The sequence below is a fragment of the Microtus ochrogaster genome, chromosome 7 (genome assembly GCF_000317375.1).
Source record: "Microtus ochrogaster isolate Prairie Vole_2 chromosome 7, MicOch1.0, whole genome shotgun sequence".
Lineage (NCBI taxonomy): Eukaryota > Metazoa > Chordata > Mammalia > Rodentia > Cricetidae > Microtus > Microtus ochrogaster.
Genome location: NC_022014.1, coordinates 74,006,820 through 74,012,878, shown reverse-complemented (window position 1 = coordinate 74,012,878; position 6,059 = coordinate 74,006,820). Strand labels below are relative to the sequence as shown.

The 6,059-nt window shown below is 45.4% G+C and overlaps 1 protein-coding gene across 1 annotated transcript in view; it reads right to left on the bottom strand.

Annotated features, from left to right (window-relative positions):
- Positions 1-3,214, bottom strand: part of Kcnj2 (potassium voltage-gated channel subfamily J member 2) — a 7,633-nt gene extending 4,419 nt beyond the window's left edge. The window contains exon 1 of the mRNA XM_005350669.3: positions 3,042-3,214. The gene's annotated coding sequence lies outside the window, so the exon portion shown is untranslated. The remainder of the gene's footprint in view (positions 1-3,041) is intronic.
- Positions 3,215-6,059: the final 2,845 nt, after the last annotated feature.

The window sequence follows — 6,059 nt, the reverse complement described above, 5'->3', positions numbered from 1 at the left end:
CAAAAAAAAAACAAAAAAAAAAAAAAAAAAAAAAAAAAAAAAAAAAAAAAAAAGAACTTAACAAACCCCATGAACTCTGAAGGCCCAATTAGGACTTTCCAACATCTCCATCCTAGGACATCTGTTTGAATTCCACAAGTCACACAATAGCTGTTTCCTATGAATCGCTTTCCCCACTTGGAGCCTTGCAAATGGCCTGTACTGAGGGGGCTGTGATTGTCTCATATCCATTGCTAATGGCAGAATTTGTTCCACATGCTGGCGCATCATTTTCAGGTTTTACCAGTACTTCCTGGAAAGGAAAAAAAAAAATAACCACTTCCCCGCCCCTTTCTTTCCTTGAAATGGAAAATTTCCTCATGTCAACTACCTGTCAAACCCAAACAGCAATGTTTGTATGTGTGCACACACATGTCATCTGTTGTCGGACTCTGGAGGAGCTGGTTACAACTGTAGAAGTCTAGAACCCACTGTACTCTGGCGGGCTCGCTGTCTGTAGAGTTGGCTGTGCTTTTGCAATTGACCTGCCCTCAGGTCCCAGCGATGTCAAGTAAGCAGAAAGTTCTCTTGCCCTCTCCTTTCTCGATGGCAATCACTAATTCATAAATATCTAGGAAAAACTTTCATGTAAAAAAAAAATAGGACTTTCATGCAGTTTTATTTCAGAAATTATCTGAAAAACAGCAAACTAGTAATATATTTAGATACCCTTGCTTCCTTGATGGCTATTATAGTTCCAGAGAGCTGATAATGACTTTGGTGGGTAACATACAAATCCCCTTTAAGCTCAAATGTTTAAGACACCAGATCTAAACTCAATGGACATGAATAATCATTTCACCCAAGCCTTAACCAATGAGGTAGAAAGTATTTCTGGGAAACCGAGAGGCCACATGTGGTGTGCTTCATGTTAAGGCTATTTATAGGCTGATCCAAAATTAAGCATAAGCAATGGAAAAATATAGTCCAGTGCCTCAATCTTAGGTAGATATTAAAGGAGAGAGAGCGAGCGTGCGAGAGAGATACAAATTACAAACACAGGGGCAAGGAGAGATCGATCACACTGCGAAAGTGAGGGAATCTGAATTGTTTTGTATATAGGAAATAGCTCCAGTAGAGCATGGGAGAAACTAGATAAAGGGACTTGGGAAGAAAAAATGAGACTCACAGTGTCCCATAGGAGGGTCCTTGGCTCTCAGTGAAAATGTAAGCTTCGGGGATAAGGCAGGACATAGCCGAAGAAAAAGGTGCTGGGTGAGAGAAGTCAGCTAATGAGTGTTTAGGCAGCTATTCCCCAGCTGACGCCATGCAGACCAGTCCCAGAGTGCTCTGGGCACAAGTTGCTATGTGAATCCTATTGCTGCAGAGCAACCTCTGTGAAGCTCAGTAAACAGAAAGGGGGGGAGGGAGCAAGTGGAGGGGGGAGACACCCATTTATATCGACGTGAGTGCTGCCTCTCACGTTTATACCCAGCAATGTTTGTGGCAACTCTAGGCATTTATGTATGCCAAGAACGACTTGTGTTCAGTAAACAAAAATTTACCTCATTTAAAAAGCTTGAAATGGTCCAAAGTTCAATGGTCAATCTTTTAGGCTTCTCAGAAGTCAGAGAAGGACAAATTGACCAGGGAGTTTTGATAAGGAATTTCTGAAAGGTGTTGACTGATTTGTTTAAGTAATTTCACAAAGGTGCACAGCAAATATCTTTACCGATATCAATAACGTAGAAATAAAATAGCACAATATGGAGTTCTAAGTACAAAGGAAAGCGAAATGACCTTGGCCTCAACTGTCACCATTTCTACCATACTTGAAGTAACCTATCTCTTTCCTGGGCATGGGGATTTTTTTTTTTCCTGTAGAATAAAAAATAAAAACTTAAAACAACAACCCAAGCCTTGGTTGCGATCAAGACGAGGTGAACAAGTGGTGTGGTACCCAAAGGGCACACAGAGCTGGCTACCAAAAGGAACTATGACAGCCTATTAATTATTAATGTGAAGAGACCATAAACGACAAAGGGAAATATCAAGCCTCGTCTCCGCTTAACCAAAACGGGCTTTCAAGTAAGACCTGTATTTCATGACAGGTATATTTGGAGTTTGTGGAAACCTTTGGAAAGGACAGTCTCAACCAAGTCTCACTGACAGACTGAACCAGACCCATTTCCTATCTTGTTTTTTCCTCCAATCATCATAATGAATCCATGTTATCAGGCAGTCTTTTTTTTTTTCCTTCAAAATCGTGTCTCTTTGATCACTGCTTCCCTAAAACCACACTGTGTTCAAATGAGGAATTTACACCATTATCACTGTCTTCAAATGAGGAATTTACACCGCTAAGAATAGCAAAGTGCTTAGGGCAAACCGACATAGGATGGGAAAGTTTTTCGGTCTTCAGGCAAAAATCCAGCTCACGCTCACACTCTGTTTCTCAGCAAAGGAATCTGAGACTCGAGATGCTCACTCTGGAGCTCTGACTCTGGAACTCTGTGCTGTATTCGAAGCAACGACACACACACACACACACACACACACACACACACACACTCTATCTCCCCCTCCACACACAATGCCAAGGATCTGGAATAAGCGCTGAGTCTCGCGGTCAGAGACCAGCGCTCAAGACAGACCTCCAATCCCTGATTACCTTCTCTTCCTCCCTCGAACCCCCAATAAGAGGAAGAATCCGCTTCAGGCTCGCGCTTGCCTCTCAGCCCAGTATCTCGCTACAGCTGGTGCATTGGAAGTTATGAGCACAAACAGATGCTGCAGAGAAATCTGTTTCTATTGCTCAACTCTTCCAAGCATGTCTCAGTATTTTTAGCTCTGAAGATGTTCTGGTGCGCACACAAACTATATAGGCAGTGAGCCGGGACTCCAAAGCTTGCAGAGGAAATCATTACAGCAGCTTGACAGATGGGCACCTCCAGAACAGTGGGGATAACAGGGTAGGGGACTGTGGCCCTAGTCCACTGCCCTAGACACGCAAAGAGGAGAGGAGAGGCAAGGCAAAAAAATAACCCCACTGAAGCCCTTACCTGTTGCTGGCACAGGATCATGGGACCATGGAGTGGAAGTGGGGTTACAGAAGCATGTAAGGTCCAGTGGTTTTTGTGAAGGAGAGTGAGCCGAAGCAAGTGAGAATTCCCAAGACCCTGCTTGCCGGCGCCGGTAGGGCTGCGCGCTGGCCAGGGCTCCAGTGCGCTCTGCGATAGCCTGGGAGCTTTTGAGGCGGTCCTTGTGAGAACCGGCCTTCTTGGCTCCGCCTCCTGTCCACTGCTGGCCAATCGGAGAGTACCTGGCTGCGCCACCAGCCCGGGGAACCGCCACCGGGAGCGGGGAGAGGGGGAGGATCTTTACACCCGAGGCCCCTAGCTCTGCCAGCCAGGGAACCTGCGGTGGCTTCCTCTACCTCCTCCGGCTTCCTAGCCTGGTCTGAGAGTCCAGTTCAGGGCTGGGGAGGAGGAAGTGGCGGCCCCAGCGGGGACAGCAACAGGTGGGAAGCTCAACCGCCAGGCCGCTGCCTAATTGCAGCCTGGCCTTGGGCAAAAAAGCTTCCTAGTGGGTCTCTGAGACCCACGCGCCCCAGTTTCTTTCCAGGGTGGAGGCCGGCTGTACACGTTCCTGTAAGGGCCTCGGAGGTGCCCGTGCCTGAGAAAGACGCCTGCAACCGGGAGGGAATGAATGATCACTGGGGTGCGTCTCCCTCTATCCCTTCTCCTGCATAGAGACCTTCGAAATCACAGCGCATTCAACAGCAACTCGCGGGTAATCCGCTAATTAAACAGCGAAAAGTGTCCAGGGACCCGCACTCAGTACCCCAGCAAGATTTAGATGCGCACCAGTGTAGCGTTGGCTTGTCTGACTGGGCTGTTTCTCTGCCCGAAAGGTGGTGAATTACTTACAGAAAACGCCCGGGCTTCTCGGGGGAGAGTGTGGGGGGAAGGGAGGGAGCCGCTGGTTCCTCTCGCCTTGTCCGCCCTCGATCTCTCGCCCCACCACCGCCTGGCACGCTCTGCTCATGTAAAATCAGAGCAATTAGAGAGTAATGAATTCTCTGGAACAGAGTCCTCCAGACTCTCAGCTCTGCCCTCGCACCAGCGCCTCCCAGCCCTCCTTCCCAAGCAACAAGGCAAGAGATTGCAGACCCTCAAAAACCAGCTACGGCTTTAACTACGCCTCCACCCTAACCTTTTAGAAATGAATCCTTATCTGAGTGTGTAAAGCGAGTGCTTATTTTTTCTGAGTACGACGGTGTCATAGCGAAAGAACAGCGTTTAGGAGTCTTTCTTCTCTTCCACGGAGTTTGTAGTCCGGCTTCCTGATTGTGCTTCAAACGCTCCACAGCATTCCGCGTACCTTTTTGCTTAAATCCCTAAAGATTGCGTTGAGTCACCAAACGACTCTACGAAGTATTTCTCATTCTTGGTTGTACAAGCAGGGTACAAGAGGAGAACGGAAAGGACCAATTCTGAGTTGCTGCTGGATACCCTCCTCCTAGTCTCATATCCTCATGTGGCCCCTAGGAGGTGCTGGTGAAATGCGGATAGATTTTCATTTTGTCATGCAAACCCCGCGACTGTTTTTTTGAGAGCCAAGTGGTGTTTCGTTAGTTGGGACTGCCTTTACACCAAGTCGGTTATGGAGGGTTGCCTTTTAAAACTTTGTATACCGGGATACTGTCTCCCACAAGGGAGCTAGGTCTCCTTTATCATATATTAAGCCATGTATTGTTTACAAATAGCTTGGATTAAATCTGCAATGAAGATGACTATAATAGAACCCAGTTTGTAGCCCAAATCCAGAGACCGGGAATAAAGTAACTCTTCATTAGCCAAGGCCTAGAGAGAGAGAGTTATCAGCTCACTTACATTTTTTTCTCTTTCTTTCTTCTGCGTTGTGACTAATTGCATAAGTATATGCTGAAGAATTTTCCAAACTGTATGAACACCCCCATCCCCGGCTCCCACAGGTAAGACTCTCTGTTTAAAATAACTCTGCTACCCAGAAAAGGCAAGTATTTTCTAGAATCTTGGTTTTCAGTTGCTTTCTTTTCATATTCTACTCAGTAAAATGAATAACCCACAGGCCAAAACAGCCTCATTAGACAGGAAAATCATTAGAGAAACGAGCACAATATTCTATACTTTTGTTTGTATTATATTTTTTAGCTGTAGAGGCATATAAAAGACAGGCCTTGGTCTTTCTGTCAACCACCGATTTTTTTTTTCTTTTTTGGTTTTTCGAGACAGGGTTTCACATCTGTAGCTCTGGAGCCTGTCCTGGAACTCCCTTGGTAGACCAGGCTGGCCTCGAACTCACAGAGATCGGCCTGCCTCTGCCTCTCAACCACCGATTTTATTCTCACTCCTCTCCCAAGAGACTGGATGAATAACAGGCCACAAGGTAGCTATCTTGGAGGAGAAAGTTCAGGAAAATTAGATTTTTACGAGCAATTTCCCAGTCTTAGTAAAACCTTTCCCCTCATTGTTTGGTTAAACAAACATGAAAGATTTAATTTTGACTAAAACTTTCTGTATATGATAGATAGACTTACATACCCCCCCTTGCATTTAAAACATAGCTGTGCATTTTAATTAATAAATACCTTTTCACTTTGTCTCTATTAGGAAAACTCTAGGCTGCCAAAGCATTGGCTTTGATAAATATGCTCTTTTTTTGGAGCAGTGAGTGGTACAGATTTTTCTAGTCAGTATACCTCTTTTTTTTTTTTTTTTTTTGGACTGACTCAGGTCTTATTTAACACACACACACGCACACACACTTCCCGTTAGTATTGAGTACTGTGGCAGTTGGGTGTTGGGGTCCATCTGTGGAATAATTTTTCCCAAGGAAATGACAGTTATGCTCTCACTGATTCCCTCTCCAGCAACCACCTATAATCTAATAATATTAGTCAGACTCTGGATAGAGATTCAATTGTGCGTGGCCATGTGACACCGAGAGCGACTGTCTCACTAGAAGCATAAATCTTTCCTTCACACACATGCAATATTAGACAAAGCCTCCTAAGGAGGTACTTTAAATATTGAATG